Source organism: Budorcas taxicolor, unplaced genomic scaffold (genome assembly GCF_023091745.1).
Source record: "Budorcas taxicolor isolate Tak-1 unplaced genomic scaffold, Takin1.1 scaffold172, whole genome shotgun sequence".
NCBI lineage: Eukaryota > Metazoa > Chordata > Mammalia > Artiodactyla > Bovidae > Budorcas > Budorcas taxicolor.
In genome coordinates, this window is record NW_026291674.1 from 59564 (window position 1) to 82640 (window position 23077).

The following is a 23077-nucleotide window of genomic DNA, read 5'->3' on the forward strand; positions in this document are numbered from 1 at the left end:
AATATCTGCAACGTTAATTCATTAATTCAACTACTGACACTTATGAAGTATCTAATATATGTTAGGCATTATTCTGGACACCAAGGATTCGGTGGTGAGCAAGACACAAACACATCTCCTTTGGGAGATTCTAAGGCACCCCTATGGTCTCACCTCCTGCTGCTCTGTTCTTTGAGTAATCCTTTTCGTTGCATTTCCGCAGGACCTATGATTCCCTTCTCACCAGAATATGGCACATGTGATGGGACAGGGGTGATTAGTTCATGGTGAATAAGACTCAGACTTGGGCTTCCCTGATGGCTCAGTAGTAAAGAATCCGCCTGCCAGTGCAGAAGATGCAGGTTCAATCAATGGTCTGGGAAGATTCCGCATGCCACGGAACAACTAAGCCCATGCTTCTGCTGCTAAGTCGCTTCCGTTGTGTCCGACTCTGTGCAACCCCATAGACGGCAGCCCACCAGGCTCCCCCTTTCCTGGGATTCTCCAGGCAAGAACACTGGAGTGGGTTGCCATTTCCTTCTCCAATGCATGAAACTGGAAAGTGAAAATGAAGCTGCTCAATCGTGTCCGACTCGAAGTGACCCCAGAGACTGAAACCCACCAGGCTCCTCCGTCCATGGGATTTTCCAGGCAAGAGTACTGGAGTGGGGTTCCATTGCCTTCTGAACTAAGCCCATGAGCCACAACTACTGAAGCCCTTGAGCCCTAGAGCCCATGCTCTGCAACAAGTCACTGGAATGCAGATAGAGAGTAGCCCCCACGAGACACAACTAAAGAAAAGGTCATGCAGCAACGAAGACCCAGAAGAGTCACAAACAAATCAATGAAATTTTAAAAAATAGATGTTATATCTAATAGTTTTTTTAAAAAAGAGCCTCACTCGTGCTAGCTGACTCGCTCTTGCTCTTTCACAGGCCTTAAAAAAGGGAGCTGCCGTGTTACATGCTGCCACGGAGAGGGCCACATGGCAGGGAACTACGTGGCATCTGAGGACAGCCCCCAAAAGCTAAAGTGACAGCAAAAAGCTAAAGTTCTCTGTCCTACAAGAGAAAGGAAATGAATTCTGCCAACATGCCAAGTGAGCTTGAAAGCAGATTTTTTTCCCTTGGCGAGCCTCCAGTAGAGAACACAGTCTGGCTGACACTCTGCAGGCTTGTGAGACCCTGAGCCAAGCACCCAACTAAGCTAGGCCTGGGTTTGGTCCCATAAGAACTGTGAGATCAAGTGTTTCTTATGGTATACTTTGGCATGTCCAATAAGCTTCTTAATTAGAATTAAGGATGAATTCTTTATGCGGCTAAATAAAAGAGTTTTAACAGGTGATTTTTCCATTGGATCGAGCCAATCACCAGTTTTGGGTAGAATTTTATTATGAAAATAGTTTAAGTAAAATAGTTTAAGTAAAATAGTTTAAGTTTAAGAAAAAAGTTTAAGTAATATTAATTATATGAAACATTATGTCAAGTATGACCAAGCATGTATTGTTTGGTGAACACAGACCATGCATCGCCTGATAAATTATAGACAAACCAATTTAAATTTTAAATTTACTTTAAAATCATGACTTTCTCAAGAAAATGGCACAGTAAAATCTTACAACCATGGATCTTTGAAGCTACTGGAACAAATTGGCTGTCTTTGAGTTCAAAGAGCAAATGCAGAACAAAGATAGTTAGCCCAAGACAGCAAGAGTGACTCCATGTAGACAGACCTTTTAAATTTGCTTGTTTTCAAGACTCAAAAGGGCCCCTCCTTCATCTTAATTAGCCATCCTATGAATGTGGGGAGACTGACAAAGCAGATGGAGTGAACGGCTGGAGAGGATAAATCTGTCCGAAGTACTAGAAGAGCAGTATTGGTACAAATACATTCAGCCTACTGATTGACAGAAAGTCAAAATTATTATCTGAAATGCTAATATTGCTAATCACTGGGCTGGGGGCAGTGAAAGTGAAAAGAGAAAGTATTGTTCAGTTCAGTTCAGTTCAGTTCAGTCGCTCAGTCATGTCTGACTTTTTGCAACTCCGTGGACGGCAACACTCCAGGCTTCCCTGTCCATCACCAATTCCCGGAGCCTATTCAAACTCATGTCCATCAAGTTGGTGATGCCATCCAACCATCTTATCCTCTGTCATCCCCTTCTCCTCCTGCCTTCAATCTTTCCCAGCATCAGGGTCTTTTCAAATGAGGTGGTTCTTCACATCAGATGGCCAAAGTATTGGAGTTTCAGCTTCAGCATCAGTCCTTCCAATGAATATTCAAGACTGATTTCCTTTGGATGGACTGGTTGGATCTCCTGGAAGTCGAGGGACTGTCGAGAGTCTTCTCCAACACCACAGTTCAAAAGCATCACTGCTTTGGTGCTCAGCTTTTTTTATAGTCCAACTATCACATCGATACATGACTACTGGAAAAACCATAGCTTTGACCAAATGGACCTTTGTTAGTAATGCCTCTGCTTTTTAATACGCTATCTAGGTTGGACATAGCTTTTCTTCCAAGAAGCAAGCGTCTTTTAATTCCATGGCTGCAATCACCATCTGCACTTATTTTGGAGACCACAAATATAGTCTCTCACTGTTTCTGTTTCCCCACCTATTTGCCATAAAGTGATGGGACTGGATGCCATTATCTTAGTTTTCTGAATGTTGAGCTTTAAGTCAACTTTTTCACGCTTTTCTTTCACTTTCACCCAGAGGGTCTTTAGTTCTTCTTCACTGTCTGCCATAAGGGTGGTGTCATCTGCATATTTGAGGTTATTGATATTTCTCCTGGCAATCTTGATTCCAGCTTGTGCTTCATCCAGCCCAGCATTTCGCATGATGTACTCTGAATATAATCACTGCAGATGGTGATTGCAGCCATGAAATTAATAGACGCTTACTCCTTGGAAGGAAAGTTATGAGCAACCTAGATAGCATATTCAAAAGCAGAGACATTACTTTGCCAACAAAGGTCTGTCTAGTCAAGGCTCTGGTTTTTCCTGTGGTCATGTATGGATGTGAGAGTTGGACTGTGAAGAAAGCTGAGCGCTGAAGAATTGATGCTTTTGAACTGTGGTGTTGGAGAAGACTCTTGAGAGTCTCTTGGACTGCAAGGAGATCCAACCAGTCCATCCTAAAGGAGATCAGTCCTGGGTGTTCATTGGAGGGACTGATGTTGAAGCTGAAACTCCAATACCTTGGCCACCTGAGGTGAAGAGCTGACTCATTTGAAAAGACCCTGATGCTGGGAAAGATTGAGGACAGGAGAAGGGGACGACAGAGGATGAGATGGCTGGATGGCATCACCGACTCGATGGACATGGGTTTGGGTGAACTCCGGGAGTTGGTGATGGACAGGGAGGCCTGGCGTGCTGCAGTTCATGGGGTCGCAAAGAGTTGGACATGACTGAGCGACTGAAGTGAACTGAACTCTGAATATAAGTTAAATAAGCAGGGTGACAATATACAGCTTTGATGTACTCCTTTCCTGATATGCAAATCGTGTCCAGCTGTTTGTGACCCCATGGACTGTAGCTTGCCAGGCTCTTCTGTCCCTGGGTTTCTCCAGGTAAGAATACTGGAGTGGGTAGCCATGCCCTTCTCCAGGAGATCTTCCCCACCTGGGGACTGAACCCAGGTCTCCTGCAATGCAGGTGAATTCTTTACCATCTGAGCCATCTGGGAAGCCCTGGGCTGGGGACAGAGTCATAGCCAAACCACTGGGCTAAGCGAAAACAGCATGGAGGTAGCTTTTCAGACCATTTCGATAGGCCACGCTGCTATGATATATCCCTATGGACAGTATCTCATTTAACTTTTACAATAGCCATAGCTGTATGTTTTAGTTGCTCAGTCATGTCCCACTCTTTGCAACCCCATGGTCTAAAGCCCACCAGGCCCCTCTGTTCATGGAATTCTCCAGGCAAGAATACTGGAGTGGGTACCCATGCCCTTCTCCATTGGATCTTCTCCACCCAGGGATCAAACCCAGGTCTCCTGCTTTGTAGGCAGATTCCTTACCATCTGAGCCACCAGGGAAGCCCACAATAACCATAGATAGTAGGTATTATTATCCCTATTTTATATGTACAGCAGAGTCAGTAATTTTCCTATTATTAACACTATCAACAGCAAAAATGGGATATGAATCAGTCTTTTCCTAACAATGCCTGACACTGACATCTTTCATCACTCCTTGATGTAAATCCATATACACTTTTATTTAATCAAATGCAAGTAATTTTTGCTGAAGGCACACCAGTAGGATGACATTAATTACAGCCTGATGCAGTTAGAAACACAGTTCTTTGAATGGTACCACTGGCATTCCCCTGACATGCCTAATTAACATGGAACTCTCCAATGTGATGATATTTGGCAATGGGGGCCTTTGGGAAATGATTAGGTCATCAGGGCCCCACTCTTACAGAATGGGATTAGTGCTCTTTTAAGAGACCCCAAAGAGCTCTTTTGTCCCTTCTGCCATGAAGTGAACTGAAGTCGCTCAGTCGTGTCCGACTCTTTGTGATCCCGCGGACTGTAGTCTACCAGGCTTCTCTGTCCATGGGATTTTCCAGGCAAGAGTACTGGAGTGGGTTGCCATTTCCTTCTCTAGGGGATCTTCCTGACCCAGGGACTGAACCCAAGTCTCCTGCATTGCGGGCAGTCGCTTTACCCTCTGAGCCACCAGGGAAGCCCTTCTGTCATATGTCACAGTAAAAACAGGACCCACGATGAGGGTTCTCACCAGACCCTGAACGTGCCAGCTCCTTGATCTTGGAATTTCCAGCCTGCAGAACGATAAGAACTAACCATTTGTTGTTTAGGCAACCCAGTCTGTGATATTTTTGTTGCAGCGGCTGTATCAATTAAGAAACCTAAAAATTCAGATTCCCAAACTGTCTTGAAAAACTTAGAGCACTGAAGATATTGGTCTGGCATTCATTCGTGGCAGCCATCAGCAGGAGCCAAGAATGGCACTCCTCCTTTGGATAAGGCCTGTATATCCCATCCCCCTCCACCCTCCCCTGACCTCCTGTACAGCCCAATCTCTGCGCTGTTTCACTCATGAACAACACCTGCCAGGTCCCTGGAGGCAGTAAGACCTTCCACTTCAGCTGGTTCTGTGTTGCTATAAATCAAAGTTTCTTGAACAGCCACATCTGAGTCGTGGTTGTGGCATGCTTTATGTCTAGCCTTCTGACCACTAGCATTCAAGATTCTACCAACTCTTGCCTACAAATGCACACAAGGTTTGGACACAATTAGGTGTCATGAAATGACAGAATCAGCTGTGCAAGTGAAAAAGCCAGAGCTTAGAAACGTCTGCCTTGGTATAATCCTAGCCTCTCCCTAGGGGTTTCCATTAAAATAGTCCCCAAGGTTAAACTGTCTTCCAATTTAAGATTATGGATCCATCTACCCATAAATGGCCTGTGGGAGACGTCTGTGCTGCCCGGCACTTGAAAAATTTTGAGACAGGCAGTACGATGCAATAGCCCTTTGGAAAGCAACATAGCGCAACATATCAAGAAGTAGAAAGTTATTCATATTCTTTGAAGAGTAAATCTCAGTTCTGGGAAGTTAGCCTATGAAAACAACTCAAGAGAAGCTAAACACTATGAGAAAAAAAGAATAGCTGTGCTTTGAATAACATATAAAACCAAAACAACGTAAATGCTTGACAACTGGGAAGTGTCTGGAGAATCATGACACGTGAAACAAATGGGACAGCAGACAATGCTTTATAATTATAAACAAAAAGATAATACTGAAATATGGGAAACATTTATGATACAATGCTAAAACAAAAAGAAGACTCTAGAATTGTGCGTACAATGTGAGGTAAGCCACGCAAAATTTCTATAAGGGTTGTATACTTGTAAGTGTCATATGGAGTGGGAAGACTATAGAGAAAGAAATATAGTAGGATGGTCTAATTAAGCTGGGCTTCCCTGGTGGCTCAGCTGATAAGGAATCCACCTGCAATGCGGGATACCTGGGTTCAATCCCTGGGTTGGGAAGATCCCCTGGAGAAGGGAAAGGCTACCCACTCCAGTATTCTGGCCTGGAGAATTCCATGGACTGCATAGTCCATGTGGTAATGATTAATTTTTAAAACTGCATTCAATACCAAAATATATATAATTTTCTGAAATAAATATTTCAGGTTACTCCTGCAGTATAAATATGAACACAGAAATCTCTTTTGTATAGTTTCTCTAGGACTAAAAATGACCGTATCATTTATTGATGCTGTACATTAAAATTAGGTGATTATCTCCTAAAAGACACAGGGAAGGTAACAGCCCCTGGCAAAATAAAATGTCCTGTTTCCTTACAAAGATATTAAACATCATTAATTTTTACCTTGCCTCTGCTATCCCCAGATGATTCCATTTTCATTTGTTTCAATTAGACATCCTCTCTTTGGCATTCCCTCATCTTATAAGTTAAGAACTAGCTGGTGAGTGTCTCTCTAAAAATATAATTGCATAAATCCAAATTAAAAGGTAAACAACAGTATAGTAAGCAAAGGTCTGTTGGTTAGAGTCAAGCTGGGCAAAACCGCAGACCATGGAACCTCCTCACAGGGTTCCAGGGTGGGAAGAAAGGACCTCTCTGAAAGCATCAGTATGCGAGACTATTAATAGTTCCTCATGAACAGTCACTCTGGAGCCTCACAAGCCTCAGAGATGGGCACAATTTTCCCTCTTCCAGGAGGATGAAACCGAAGCTCACAGAAGCGAAGGCACTCACCTGGCAACACTGTATCTGAACTGAAATGGAGATAAGGAACTCTGGTAGAGTTCATCGCCCATCTGCCCTCCAGACTCCAAAACTGTTACTGGGCATTTGTGTCAACAAGCCACGGTAAAGCTTAAGCCCTCGTTCATGTGAGTGAGTGACCAAGACCAAGGGCAGTGGGGGGGTGGGGGTGGGGAGCGAGGTTAACCACAGGGTTAACTCAGGAGTACGTGGCTGCTCTCAAAACAACACGTGAGTCGCTTTCAAAACAAGTCATGTAATAGATTTATATGTATTCAGAAGAGATGCACAGGTTAAACAAAGCTAATCTAGTTTCCTAGAAACTTTGGAGCAGTCTATGGTTCCCCTGGAATATTAGCCTGAGCTTCTTGTAAATAATTAACCCACCTGATATGACACACATATAATGGAAATATCTTTATTGAGTTAAGAGCATACCTAAAACTATAGGCAAAGAAAGTACATTTCCATCAGGCAATTCTTCATTTTTCCAAGCAGCCTTCCATTTATTTCATTTTAACATCCAACCACTAAAATATAATTGCATTCTGAATTTCATTCTGACTTCAGGAAAAAAAAATTGTAACCAAAGAGGCTCTATATCACAATGCTCCTCTAAGATCACTCCTTAAACCGTGCAGGTTGGGATATATGTTCCATTTCACTTTGTCCCCTTTCCTTTCAAAAATCTAATCATTTGCAAAGACTTCTTGCTAACGGTCAACCACCTTCAAATGCAGCACTCCATTTGTAGGGCAAATCTGTCACACTGCCCTCCATAAAGTCTTCTGAAGTGATCCCCTTCTATCACTAGAAAAACTGCAGATTTCTTATAGTTAGAGAGAAAAGGCACTTATTTGGCTAGGCTTCTCCAACACTGTCTTTCCGTTCTTCCTTCCTCAATCCCTTCTTATTTCTAGTGTCTTAACTTTCAGTAGTATCCGTACTTTTTAAATTGGTTTGCTGCCTTAAGAGAGGTAAAGGTGAGGCAGCAAGATACCAAGAGTGGGCTTTGAGACCACTGGGTCTGAGTGACGCTACTTCGTTGCACGACACTGGGTGAAATCACTTCCTGTCACTGGTCCCTAATCTATAGAAACAAGCCGTCAAATTACTGATGTCAGACTTTAAACCAGTTGGCTGATTGTTAAGTGTCTCTCCCGCAATATCTAAGATACCTGGTAGACGATGCTTATTGCTTTTTTACTGTGGGAAACAAGGAAATGGATTCCATCCGGAATAAATCCATCTGTAAACAAGAAGCCACAGCAGTGTGTTGCAGGGGAAGTTCCCACCACACAGAAAGGGAGAGTAGAAGCCTATGCCAAGAAAGGAAGCGGAAATTTTTTTTCTTGCCACTATGAGTGGCATGTGGAACTTCCCCGGGTGCGTGTGTGTGCACGCTCCCTTGTGTCTGACTCTTTGTGACCCCGCGGATTGGGCCCACCAGGCTCCTCTGTCCATGGAATTTTCCAGGCAAAAATACTGGCGTGGGCTGCCATTTCCTCCTTCAGGGGATCTTCCCGACCCAGGGATTGAACCTGTGTCTTTTGGGTGCCCTATGTTGGCAGGCACATTCTTTTCCACTGCACCACCTGGGAAGACCATGGAACTTCCTGGACCAGGGATCAAATCTGCCACCCCCAACAGTGGAAGTGCAGGGTCTTAACCATTGGACCAATAGGGAAGTCCTGAAAGAGGTTACTCTAAACGTGAAAACCTGTTAGAAACTTTTTTAGATTGAGGTATAATTTACATACAGTAAAACACAACCATTTTACCTCTACATTTTGATGACATTTGACAAATGCACACACTCATGTAACCACAACCACCATAATCAAGATATAGAACTCTTTCATCACCCCAAACATTTTTTCATGCTTCTTTGCAGTCAGTCTCCACCAACCTCAGCATTGCGTTACCACAGGTTTGCTCTCTGTTGATAAAGATGAATTTTGCCAGTCAATATTTTCATAAATACGGAATCACACAATATGGACTATTTTGCTTCTGGCTTCTTTCGCTTATGATAATGTTTTGAGATTCATTCATGTTGCTGTGCATATCTGCACTTGATTCATTTTGTATTGCGAAGAGTAATCTGTTTTATGAATATATTACAGTTTATTTATCTGTTGATGGACATTAGGGTTGTTTTCCATTTTAGACCATCATGAATAAAGTGTCTGTGAACATCTGTATACAAGTCCTTTGTGGACACATGTTTTAATTTTCTTGAGTAAATACCCAGGAATGAAATATCTGAGTCATATTATAAGTGTATATTTAAACTTAGAAGAAACTACCGAACTGTTTTTTGACATAGCTGTGTGATATTACCAGTAATATATTAGAGCTCTGAGGAGGGCATGACAACTCACTCCAGTACTCCTGCTTGGAAAATCCCATACTCCCAGAGGAGCCGTGGGGTCACAAAGAGTCAGACATGACTGAAGTGACTCAGCACAGCACACATATTAGAACTCCAGTGTGTAACACAGTCTCATTGTAGCTTTAATTTGTACTTTCCTGACCACTGATGATGTTAACCATGTTTTATTAACTATTTATATATCTTCTTTTGTGATGTTTCTGTTCAAACAGAATGCTCATTTTAGTTGGGTTTTTATCTTCTTATTGAGATATAAGAATTAGTTATATAGTCTAGATATAAGTCTTTTGTAGATATTTGTATTACAAATATTTTTTTCTCATCCTGTGGTTTTCCCATTAATTAATCAATGGTGCAGTTTTGAAGAACAGATACTATTACTTTTGGTGAACTGAAATTTATTATTTTTTCTTTTTAGTCAAATACATTTCTATATATTAGTAGTTGTTGCTGAAACTCAGCCTCCATTCCCCCATGCCTAATAGAGATATGGGAGTGGGGTTGTAGGCTAAATAGAAAAGAACAGCTCTTATTGTTTTGCCAGGCAAAGGGCAGCACAGTAGGCTAATGCCCTCAAGACTATGTGCCCCACCCTGGAGGGGGTGGTGTGGAGTCTTATAGTGTTCAAGGAGCAGAGCACGGTCAACTTGCGGACAATTCTCGGATTGGTTGGCATCATGGTGAAGTTTCGAACATCATCAACCTTCTAGTTTCAACCAATCTAGGTCAATCTGCTCTGGTGGCCAGCAATTTTCATCTGGTGGGGGTCTGCTTCCTGTAAAACAACTTAGGAATGTGTGCCAGCCCTTTGTCTACATATTTTGATGATTCTGTTATGTGGTGGATTTATAATCTAAGTTGTTACCAGTTTCCCAGCCCAACAGCTATTCTTTGTTTCTGCATCTTTACATGTGAAAGTGAAGTTGCTCAGTCGTGTCCGACTCTTTGCGACCTCATGGCCTGTAGCCTACCAGGCTTCTCGGCCCATGGCATTTTCTAGGCAAGAGTACTGGAGTGGGTTACCATTTCCTTCTCCAGATCTTCCCAACCCAGGGATTGAACCCGGGTCTCCCGCATTGTAGGCAGATGCTTTACCGTCTGAGCCACCAGGGAAGTCCATGTACCAATCATTAAATCTTGAGTCAGTATTTTGCTTCAAGGACGTGGGGGCTTGTACACAATTTTAGAGTGAACAATTAGAAATTGGAATTTTAAAGTATTGCCTTACATTATATTTTATCAAAAGCCATGAGATGCCTAGGAATAATTTTAACAAATGCATGCATTATTTGCTCATTGCTGTTGTTACTGTACAGTTGCTAAGTCATGTCTGACTCTTTGCAACACCATGAACTGCAGCAAGCCAGGCTTCTCTGTCCATCACTATCTCCCAGAGTTCATTCAAACTCACGCCCATTGGTCAGTGATGCTATCTAACCATCTCTTCTTCCGTCCCCTCCCTTCTCCTCTTGCCCTCAATCTTTCCTAGCATCAGGGTCTTTTCCAAACGGTGAGCTCTTTATAACAGGTGGTCAAAGTACTGGAGCTTCAGTTTCAGCATCATTCCTTCCAATGAATATTCAGGACAGATTTCCTTTAGAATTGACTGGCTGGATCTCCTTGCAGTCCAAGGGACACTCAAAAGTCTCCTCCAACACCACAGTTCAAAAGCATCAATTCTTCAGTGCTCAGGCTTCTTTATGGTCAAATTCTCACATGACTACTGGAAAGGCTATAGCTTTGACTAGATGGACCTTTTTTGGATGGATCTCTGCTTTTTAATACACTGTTTAGGTTTGTCATAGCTTTTCTTCCAAGGAGCATCTTTTAATTTTACGGCTGCAGTCACGGTCCACAGTGATTTTGGAGCCCAAGAAAAGAAAATCTGTCACTGTTTCCACTTTTTCCCTATTTGCCATGAAGTGATGAGACAGGATGCTATGATCTCAGTTTTTTGAACGTTTCATTTTAAGCCAGTGTTTTCACTTTCACCCTCATCAAGGGGCTCTTCAGTTCCTCTTCGCTTTCTGCCTTTAGAGTCATATCATCTGCATATCTGAGATAGTTGATATTTCCTCCAGCAATCTTGATTCCAGCTTATGAATCGTCCAGTCTAGCATTTCACGTGATGCACTCTGCACATCAGTTAAATAAGCAGGGTGACAATATACAGTCTTGATGTACTCCTTTCCTGATTTGGAACCAGTCTGTTGCTCCATATCTGGTTCTTAACTGTTGCTTCTTGACTTGCACACAGGTTTCTCAGGAGACAGGTAAGGTAGTCTGGTATTCCCATTTCCCATAGTATGTTGTGATCCACACAGTCAAAGGCTTTAGTGTAGTCAGTGAAGCAGAAGTAGATTTTTTTTTTTTAATTCCTTTGCTGTTTCTATGATCAAACTGAGGTTGGCAATTTGATCTCTGGTTCCTCTGCCTTCTCTAAATCCAGCTTGTACATCTGGCATTTCTCTGTTCACATACTGTTGAAGCCTGGCTTGGAGAACTTTGAGCCTTACTTTGCTAGTGTGTGAGATAAGTGCAATTGTGTGGGTAGTTTGAACATTCTTTGGCATTGCCCTTTTTTGGGATTGGAATGAAAATTTCAGTCCTGTGGCCACCACTGAGTTTTCCAACGTTGCTGGCATATGGAGTGCAGCACTTTCACAGCACCATCTTTTAGGATTTGAAATAGCTCAGCTGGAATTCCATCACCTCCTTTAGCTTTGTAGTAATGCTTCCTAAGGCCCACTTGACTTCATACTCCAGGATGTCTGGCTCTAGGTGAGTGACTCCACCATTGTGGTTTTCTGGGTCATTAAGACCTTTTTTGTACAGTTCTTCTGTGTATTTTTGCCATATCTTCATAATCTCTTCTGCTTCTGTTAGGTCCTTGCTGTTTCTGTCCTTTATTGTGTTCATCTTTGAATGAAATGCTCCCTTGGTATCTCCAATTTTCTTAAAGAGATTTCTAGTCTTTCCCATTTTATTGTTTTCCTCTTTATTTCTTTGCATTGTTCACTTAGGAAGGCTTTCTTATCTCTCCATGATAGTCTCTGGAACTCTGCATTCAGTTGGGTATATCTTTCCCTTTCTCCTTTGCTTTTCGCTTGTCTCCTCAGCTATTTCTAAGGCCTCCTCAGACAACTAGTTCCCTGATCAGGGATTAAACCCAGGTCCCCTGCATCGGGAATGCTGAGTCTTAACCGCTGAACCACCAGCAAAGTCCCTCATTTGCTCATTAAAAACTATAAAACAAAGCTAAGAGAAACTTACAAAGGCCCGAGAGAGAGAGTGTGAGTGAGCAAATTCATTCCAAGGAAGACGGAGAAGATGTCATATCTACACAAGTTGATTGTTTCAGTGAAATTCCAATCAGCAGCCTTATTTCAAGCTGACAAGCTGATTCTAAAACTCATACGGAGGGTGTGGAGAAAAGGGAACCCTCCTACACTGTTGGTGGAAATGCAAACTAGTACAGCCACTTTGGAGAGCAGTGTGGAGATTCCTTAAAAAATTGCAAATAGAACTGCCTTATGACCCAGCAATCCCACTGCTGGGCATACACACCGAGGAAACCAGAATTGAAAGAGACACATGTACCCCAATGTTCATCGCAGCACTGTTTATAACAGCCAGGACATGGAAACAACCTAGATGTCCATTAGCAGAGGAATGGATAAGAAAGCTGTGGTACATATACACAATGGAGTATTACTCAGCTGTTAAAAAGAATACATTTGAATCAGTTCTGATGAGATGGATGAAACTGGAGCCGATTATACAGTGAAGTAAGTCAGAAAGAAAAACACTAATACAGTATACTAACACATATATATGGAATTTAGAAAGATGGCAATGACGACCCTGTATGCAAGACAGCAAAAAAGACACAGATGTGTATAACGGACTTTTGGACTCAGAGGGAGAGGGAAAGGGTGGGATGATTTGGGAGAATGGCATTGTAACATGTATACTATCATGTAAGAATCGAATCGCCAGTCTATGTCCGACGCAGGATACAGCATGCTTGGGGCTGGTGCACGGTGATGACCCAGAGAGACATTATGGGGAGGGAGGTGGGTGGGGGGTTCATGTTTGGGAACGCATGTACACCCGTGGTGGATTCATGTCAATGTATGGCAAAACCAATACAGTATTGTAAATTAAAATAAAGGGGAAAAAAAAAAACCTCATACGGAAATGCAAAGAACCTAAAAAATATGAAATAACTCTCAAAAAATAGAAAAAGTTGAAGAATTACACTAATTTCAAAGACTTGCTCTAAAACCAAAGTAATCAAGAATGATATTGGCATATTAGATTAGTGGAACAGAATAGAGAGTCTAGAAATAAGCCCACATGTTAATTCATATGGGAAGAAAATTACTCTCTAGTCTTACCTCACATCATGTATGAAACCTAATTCAAAATAACATATCTAAACATGAATGCTCCTATGCAGAGTACATCATGAGAAACACTGGGCTGGAAGAAGCACAAGCTGGAATCAAGATTGCCAGGAGAAATATCGATAACCTCAGATATGCAGATGACACCACCGTTATGGCAGAAAGTGAAGAGGAACTAAAAAGCCTCTGATGAAAGTGAAAGAGGAGAGTGAAAAAGTTGGCTTAAAGCTCAACATTCAGAAAACGAAGATCATGGCATCTGGTCCCATCACTTCATGGCAAATAGATGGGGAAACAGTGGAAACAGTGTCAGACTTTATTTTTGGGGGCTCCAAAAGCACTGCAGATGGTGATTGAAGCCATGAAATTAAAAGACACTTACTGCTTGGAAGGAAAGTTATGACCAACCTAGACAGCATATTGAAAAGCAGAGACATTACTTTGCCGACTAAGGTCCATCTAGTCAAGGCTGTGGTTTTTCCTGTGATCATGTATGGATGTGAGAGTTGGACTGTGAAGAAGGCTGAGTGCTGAAGAATTGATGCGTTTGAACTGTGGTGTTGGAGAAGACTCTTGAGAGTCCCTTGGACTGCAAGGAGATCCAGCCAGTCCATTCTGAAGGAGATCAGCCCTGGGTGTTTTTTGGAAGGACTGATGCTAAAGCTGAAACTCCAGTACTTTGGCCACCTCATGCGAAGAGTTGACTCATTGGAAAAAGACTGTGATGCTGGGAGAGATTGGGGGCAGGAGAAGAAGGGGAGCACAGAGGATGAGATGGCTGGATGGCATCACCGACTCGATGGATGTGAGTCTGAGTGAAGTCCAGGAGTTGGTGATGGACAGGGAGGCCTGGCGTGCTGTGATTCATGGGGTCACAAAGAGTCGGACACGACTGAGCAACAGAACTGAACTGAACTGAACTGAAACATGAATGCAAAAAAAAAAAAATGTAGAGGAAAACATAAGAGAAAAACCTTCATAACTGGGGGAGTTTACACAGGATATAAAAAGCAAAATGGACTCATCACTCTCACTTTCATAGAGGCTTGTGATGAAATTTTATTTTTTAATAGCAACAAATGTGAAAGTGAGTGAAAGTTGCTCAGTCGTGTCCGAATCTTTGCAACCCCCATACAGTCCATGGAATTCTCCAGGCTGTAGTACTGGAGTGGATAGCCTTTCCCTTCTCCAGGGGATCTTCCCAACCCAGGGATAGAGCCCAGGTCTCCGGCATTGCAGGCAGATTCTTTACCAGCTGAGCCACAAAGAAGTTGTTATTTCTTTCACATCTGTGTCATTATAGAAGCAAATCTCAACCCCACCACAGCTCACTACAGAAGATTTCCAAATGAACTCTACGATTGCGTCTACAGTGGGAAAGTATTGTTTAATAGTAGATTGTAGCCCTTAGGGTGTCCCATTTGAAGTTCCTTACCTAGATACTCACTCCGGTCTCTGTAGAAACAAGAAAAAAACTCAATGTCCTCAACGACGGCATGTTGGCTGAGGACTGTCTGGTCCCATCTTCAGCCCAGCTATATGACCATGAACTTAGTCTCACTCCCAGTCCTGCATCCCTCTCCCACCTCTCTTATGATTCTATAAGTTCCTTGCAACCCACTAAATACTCAAGCTTTAGTATTTTCTTACATGCTCTCTTCCTTCCCTTCAAATTTCTTCCTCCACTTTGTCACCAGACTTATCTATCATTCTGCTACAACTGCTGCATCCCACCCCCACTCTTCAAAATAGTTATCTCCCTTCCCCAGACTCTTGGAGCTCTCTGCACACACCCTTCCGGCCCTTATCAAATGCAGTGTTGTTATCTGTTCAATGTCTCTCTCTACCACTGGACTGTTTAATCCACAGAACAGAAGCTACCTTAAGTCGTCCTTGCTTTTCTCCCCCAAATTTTCTCCACCATCTTCTAACTCCAACACACACACACACACACACACACACACACACACACACACAGTCTGATGCACAGTAAGAGCTCATCAGTGTCTAATAAATGAATAAGTTTTTCCTTCACCAGAGAGAACCCCAGCAAGTCATAAGAAATAAATTGAAAGCATAAATAACAGTCACTAGTTTTAAAATGGTAATTCAATGGAAAGAAACAGGAAAAGCAGTTCATCTTCATCAGAAAGGTCTAATCTTCAGACATCAAGCAAGAAAATCAACCACTGCCACTAGAAAATGAAGAATATTCATCACAACCAGCTTCTTTCTAAAGGACACACATCCAGGGCAAAACAGTCTAGTCACAGAGGAACCAGCCAGTACTTAAGAGTTCAAGTCTCTGAGGCCAGCGCCAGAGAGTAAGTCACACAGTATAAGAGCAACAACAGGTACCGTTTGGGGCACTTAATTCACCAAGCTCTGAATTCACTATTACACGTAGTTATCTCATTTTAGCTTTATCCCAGCCCTGTGAAGCAGATATTATAATTTCCATTTTACAGATAAAAAATGCTCTAACAACCCAAGATTCAGCCTTAGCCTGAGTCCTAAGCTTGTGGTCTTAATCTCTGGATCCTGCTGCTCTCCACTTGGCCTCCAAGCTACCTGCTGGTGGAAGCTAGCACGGTTATGGTCAATCTTGGGTCTCCAGCACCTAGAACAGTGCCTGGCATATGTTTGCTAAATGTTGCGGTGAAATATGTATGAAATATGTAAGGCAGAAAGTGAAGAACTAAAGAGCCTCTTAATGAAAGTGAAAGAGGAGAGTGAAAAAGCTGGCTTAAAACTCAAAAACATTCAAAAAACTAAGATCATAGCATCCGGTCCCATCACTTCATGGCAAACAGATGGGGAAACAATGGAAACAGTGACAGACTTTATTTTCTTGGGCTCCAAAATCACTGCAGATGGAGTGAAGCCATGAAATTAAAAGATGCTTGCTCCTTGGAAGAAAAGTTATGACCAACCTAGACAGCATATTAAAAAGCAGAGACATTACTTTGCCAACAAAGATGCGTCTAGTCAAAGCTATAGTTTTTTCAGTAGTCATGTGTGGATGTAAGAGTTTGACTATAAGGAAAGCTGAGTGCCAAAGAATTGATGCTTTTAAACTGTGGTATTGGAGAAGACTCTTGAGAGTCCCTTGGACTGCAAAATCAAACCAGTCCAACCTAAAGAAAATCAGCCCTGAATATTCATTGGAAGGACTGATGCTGAAGCTGAAACTCCAATACTTTGGCCACCTAATGCAAAGAGTTGACTCACTGGAAAAGACCCTGATGCTGCGAAAGATTGAGGGCAGGAGGAGAAGGGGATGACAGAGGATGAGATCGTTGGACGCTATCACCAACTCAATGGACAGGAGTTGAGCAAACTCCAGGAGTTGGTGATGGACAGGGAGGCCTGGTGTGCTGCAGTCCATGGTGTCACAAAGAATCAGACACAACTGAGCAACTGAACCGAGCTGAACAGTGAAATATGGGTTTCCCAGGTGGTGCAGGTGGTAAAGAACCTGCCTGCCAATGCAGGAGACATAAGCAATGCAGGTTCGATCCCTGGGCTGGGAATATCCCTGAAGGAGGGCATGGCAACCCACTCCAGTATTCTTTTCTGGAGAATCCCATGGACAGAGGAGCCTGGTGGGCTAAGTCTACAGCGTCACACAGAGTCAGATATGACTGAAGCCACTTAGCATGCATGCACAGTGAAATATCTTCTTGGTAAAAAGAGACCTCTCTCCTAGTCCCTGGACATTTTTATTACACCTTCTAACCAAGGACTGAATGTCTGCTTCCATTCCACTCCAAGACTCAAGGCCCCACTGAATACTCAGGCCTCGGGGATGTGCATTAAACGGCCACCTTCCAGGTCTGATGTGAGGGAATTCCAGCACTTTTCTGCACAGCCTTTATTGCAATGGAGCAAAGCATTAGAGCTGATCCTTGCAGACTTTTATTCAGGGCAAACTCAAACCCCAAAAATGACTGAAAGTGGGAGGGGAATTAATGAAACCCCTTTTCTACTCTGCTCAGGTTTGTGTAGTCGCTGCCTCAAGGACTCAACTTGTTTTTTTTTTTCCACATGGACTCTGGGTCTTAGGGATATCTCCTAATGCATATGGATTTATTTATTTATATTTATAAATAAATGTTTATTTATGGATTTATGTTTCTTTATGAATTACATATATACTGTGAAAAAAATATATATTATTCTTAAGTGCAGAAAGACTAAAGACTAAAGTAGGGTGCTTTACTCTTTTTTTGTATTTTGCTTTTCCTTTCTGCTTCTCTCTGCTTAGTCCTCACATAGATCCTGGTAACAGGGGAGTAAATAATTACTGAGTTCAACCAGAAATTTTTGAATGTCTGTCAGGACCTTTGGGCACTAAACTGAAACACTGACCTTAGATAATGAAGCTGCCGATGTTTCCACATTGTCTTTTAAGACTTTGAAGATGGGAATAAGCAGCAGAGTGATTTATATGGTATTTGGACTACAGAAAAAGAGAAAAAGGTACAATTTGTGATTCATAAGAGGCAGAAAGTAGAAAGCAAGCTTCTTTCTCACCCTGTCAGTCCCTAAGCCAGAGTCGCTGATTCTAGGTAACATTAGAAAAATGCTTACTCCAGAGTCCAATAGTTTGCTGACAGTGCAATGCATAACCAAGAGCTTGCCCCTAGTAACCATTTTCTACAAAAATAGTTCTTTTCTCTCCTATTTGGAAATACAAGTAAAAGCAGTGATAGGCCTGAGCTGTAGCTAGCCCTCTTTGATAAAAAATATAACATGTTGTTAATATTCCAGCACTTAGCACAATGTCTATTGGTGCTTAATATCTGTGCGGTTCAAGGAAGAAATTTTTGTTCTAACTCAGTGACCCTGCAGAACTCTTTAATTCTAATTTTATACTCTTCACAGCATACAGAATTATTAAATCAGATTATGGTCTATCAGAAGCTTCTTGTTACGGAGAAAAAAATGTGGAGCTTGAGATGCATTTCACAGAATCGTTTTGATAGTTGACAGAGAAACTTTTATTGCAGAACAGCGCTGCCTGCTTCTACCACACTTTCCTCACTGTAATCACTGCTCCCGCCATGTTGCTGACATGGGAGGGGAGCCGAGTGAAAAATTTCAGTTGGCTGGAAGTTAACCCCTCAAGTCACAGAGTGTTACAGAGAACCAGTGTTGAAAGAGAATGCAGGCAGGGACTTCTCCGGTGGTCCAGTGGTTAGGACTTGGTGCTGCCATTGCATGGGGCACGGGTTCAATCCCTGGTTGGGAAACTAAGATCACACAAGCTGCGTGGAGCAGCCAAAAAAAAAAAAAAGATTAAAAATACAAAAGAGATAGCAAGTGGGAATTTGCTGTGTGACACTGCAAGTTCAACGCAGTGCTTTGTGACAACCTAGAGGGGTGGGATGGGGTGAGAGAGGGGTTCAGAAGGGAAGCGATGCATGGATGCCTGTGCCTGATTCATGCTGATGTATGGCAGAGGCCAACACAATATTGTAAAGCACTTATCCTCCAATTAAAAAAATTGAAATAAAAAGAGAGAGAGTGCAGGCAGAACTCAGGCCTGCACTCAGACTGTGAGCTCCCTGAGAGCAGGGGGCCTCAATGCTTCAGGGGCCAGCATAGTTCCTGAGAGAGAAGAGGACTCAATAAACAGTAACAAGACCCCCCCCCCCCGCCCCCCAGTTCTAGAGTTCTGGGTGGGAGCTTGAGGAATAGGGGCAATGACCCATTCCTGTTTTGTTCTTTTTTAAAAAAAATTGTTTTGTTCTTTTTGGCCAGATTAATCTGTCAAACTAGATTAATCAGCCTTCCCAGTATCTGGGTTACAGAGCCCGAAGTACAGAGATGTCACTGAGAACACGGTGGGGCAGGGCCAAACCTGGAAACAGAACTTCACTGCCAGGCTGGCCGTCTCCCCTTGCTTTTGCAGAGTGACTAAAAACGAACATGGGCTGCTGAGAGGCTCACCTACCAGGTCTGGCACTCGGCCCACTGTCTGGCCCACACTGCACAGGCCATCACATTCCACAGGCCCTTAGAGATGTTTATTTTTGCACTCTGTAGACTCCGCTCGCTGCTGGAGCCAGGGCAGGTCACACAGAGGACAAGGTGTTGCCAAGCTGAGAATGTGGGGTGCTCCTTAGCGCAAGACCCAGAATCTGAATGTCCTCCTGGAAATGAACAAGTTAGCAAAGGTTTTAGAAAAGTTTCTTCAACATGTAGGTGATTGCCTCTGTCTCTGTCTTGACTGAAATAGGTAGGACTGAACCCGTTCCTCTCACTCCCTTCTGGCTTTGGACCCACGGAAAAGTCTGATTAAACAAGAAAAGGTTGGAAGTAATTCCCAACTTTTTTGTGTGTGAGGCCCGTGTATACATTGCAAAGTATTTCCTTAGTCAAGTAAGGCAATAGTTGTGTTTTTAGAATAAGTTATCTGTTGATTCATAAAATATGTAAAGGTAACAGTTAAAATGAATTTCATATTTTCAAATACATTTTATTTGATGACTCAGACACAAACGTGAAAAATCGTGTTAACTGTGTAAGACATTCTTCTGTCCATTGACAGGATGCTGCCATGTACGTATGGATTTGCACACCTTGTACTGATCCTGTTGTCTCCTTCTGAGTCTGAGGACACCCCCCCCCCCGCCCAAGATTATAAGCCTCTCTCTGTTTTTTAAGGCTAAGCCTAGCGCCTTGAAGAACATCAATTCCTTCTGGTTTACCAGATATATTATTTATTCAAGGTCCCAGTAGGAACTGAAAAGCTGGGGAGATTCAACAAAAGCACTATTTATAAAGGTGTGGGCAAGTGTTCATAAGATCTGTCAAAGGTCAGCAGAGTCCTCAGGGACTGGTACCATTACCACCTCTAGGCCAGAGAGGCAAAGGAAGAGAGAAGTTACTGGAACCTTCTGTAGAGTCACTGGGTAAAGGAAAGTAGCCAGTTCGTAAGGATCTGACAGTGAAAAAAAACCAAGGAAATAAATACACCAACCTCATACTCCACCTGACTTCCAAGTCCCATCAGTGGCTGAACGCAACAGGAATCCAACTGATGTGGCCCCTACATGTCAGCCTCCCAGGGCAGAGAACTGAGTGGAAATGGATGGTCGGTGAACTTGGAGGTGCACGTGGAAACTGTCCTGCACACCAGGGTAACCTAAAAGCTTGCCTTGTAGTGCACAAGGCTATGGCTAAAAACGAGGTCAAGTCCTGAGCCAATCAATGCCTTAAAATTATATGAAGCTACTCAAGGTTACTGACTCAAACCTTTCGGTGTATTTCAAATATATAACTCAACCGCACAACCAAACTCTTCTGCAGCTCCTATTGAAACGCTCCCTTAGTTTCAGCCCGCGATCACCTTTATAAGGGCAACTCTGCATCTCTGCCGCTAATCTTCCTACCGAGTTACACACTCAAATTTCCAACAGCCTACAGGGTACCTCAGACTCTATAAGGTATGTCTATAAGCCATGTCTATAAAGCACTGGCTAGTCTTTCCGGGAAACACATTTTATTTTCATGCTGTTACCATTTCCCGACTAGGTGCGTTAGAACACTCTGAGGCTTTTGACTCCTCCCCATCTCTCAGAACAAGTGAGTGACACTCATACCATTTCTGCGGGTAGCCGGCTCAGATCTGCCCTCCCTCTTTTTTTTTTTTTTTAATTTTTTTTTGCCCTCCCTCTTAATTTCCCATGACTTTATACCTGGACAAAGTAAGAGCCTGTCTTGGCTGGCCTGGCTCATCCTGACTCCGCCACTTAGAATTAAGACTTCCCTGCACTTATTAATTATGACTCTTATGTTATGCTTCAAGGCCTCAGTTCCCTCATCTGCAGGGCGGAGCCAGGCATAGTCCCCTACCGCTGGGGACAAAGACCTCCTCTCCACTGATTCTAAGGGGCAGAAACTCCAGGAAAACTAGCTTCTCCAGCCTTTCTCTACCTTCTCACCTATTTTTCTCCCCAGGAGAAGGAGTTGGTTATCTGATTCATGGGTGTAGGAGAAACAGAGGTACATGCTCAGCTTTCTGTTTTCTTTTCCGACATGGGATCTGCCTGCAAGGAGAGAGTGCTGATTCTTCTCAGCTCTTTCACTCTATGCATGAATCCGGGGCAGATGCCCATCAAACGAGGCTTGTGGCTGTTTGAGGGCTGCCAGGGTAGGTGATAGGGTAGGCCCATCTTTTATGTGGCTAGAGTGTTGCAGTCCTTCTTGGCTAGTAGTCCTGAGCCTCTCTCCCCAATTATCAGCACACAAGGCAGCATTTTAGGAAAGAATAATTAACATTTATTTGCATACATACTATAGGCAGGTCCTACGCTTTGTGATATAATATGGATTACCTCATTTCATTTTCCCAACAACTCAGTGAGGTAGGAATTGGGATCGAAAAGATCAATAAACCACTGGTCTCCTCACCAGTTCAAAACCAATTTAGAGGTAGAAACAAGAACCAGTCAATACTCTGGCCACCTGATGGGAAGAGTCGACTCATTGGAAAAGACCCTGATGCAGGGAAAGATTGAGGGCAGGAAAAGAAGTAGGTGACAGAGGATGAGATGGTTGGATGGCATCACCGACTCAATGGACATGAGTTTGAGCAAATTCCGGGAGATAGTGAAGAACAGGGAGGCCTGGCGTGCTGCAGTCCAAGGGGTCGCAAAGAATCAGACAGGATTGTGTGACTGAACAACAACCTTATTATCACGATTGTTGATGTAACAGACCGCCTCTATGAGTCTTAGGAAAGGGACAGGAATTTAACATTTCAATATTCATTGGTTATCATAATATTTCATATCAAGATAGTGCAGACAATAACAGTGACATCAAGTAGAACTTTATAAACTGCAAAAGAAAATCTATCACCATTTCCTCTCCAAAGACTCCACCAAGAGGCATTCACGTGGATCCTGAGGCCCGGTGTGAAAGCTGTTTTGAATGCACATTGCTCTGTGGAGGCTTACAAGAGGCGCTTAGGCCATGGTGCAGCTGTAAATAGTAACACAACACAGCTCAGGGAAAAAAAGTCTTAAAAATAAAGAAGAAACTCACATTCCTCTGACAGGATACTCCTCTCCAAAGAGTTCCAGAGGTTTCCCCATCCCTCAGCTATACCACTGCTCTTTGAGGCCTTTTAGACTGCTACACATATGAATGCTGAACACACAGACCAGTGCACTTGGCCTGGGGTCAGACTTATCTGGTTTTGAATCCCAGTGCTGACAGTTAATAGCTGTATGAACTTGACATTTGATTTAACTTCCTGAGTCTGTCTCCTGCTCTGTACCTTGGAGTTAACAGCTCCTCTTTATTAGGGCCTTAGTGAGGATTAAAGGGCAAAATATATGTTAAAGTGCCTGACAACTATTAAAATATTCACATAATAACATATATTAATCTCCTTCCCTATTATACCAGCTGATACATTTTTCATCTTCATTTGTACCTTTCAATGATTTTCCTAATTAAAAAGTGAAGCAAAAAAAAAAAAAGGCAAAGCAATTATGCAGCTATAT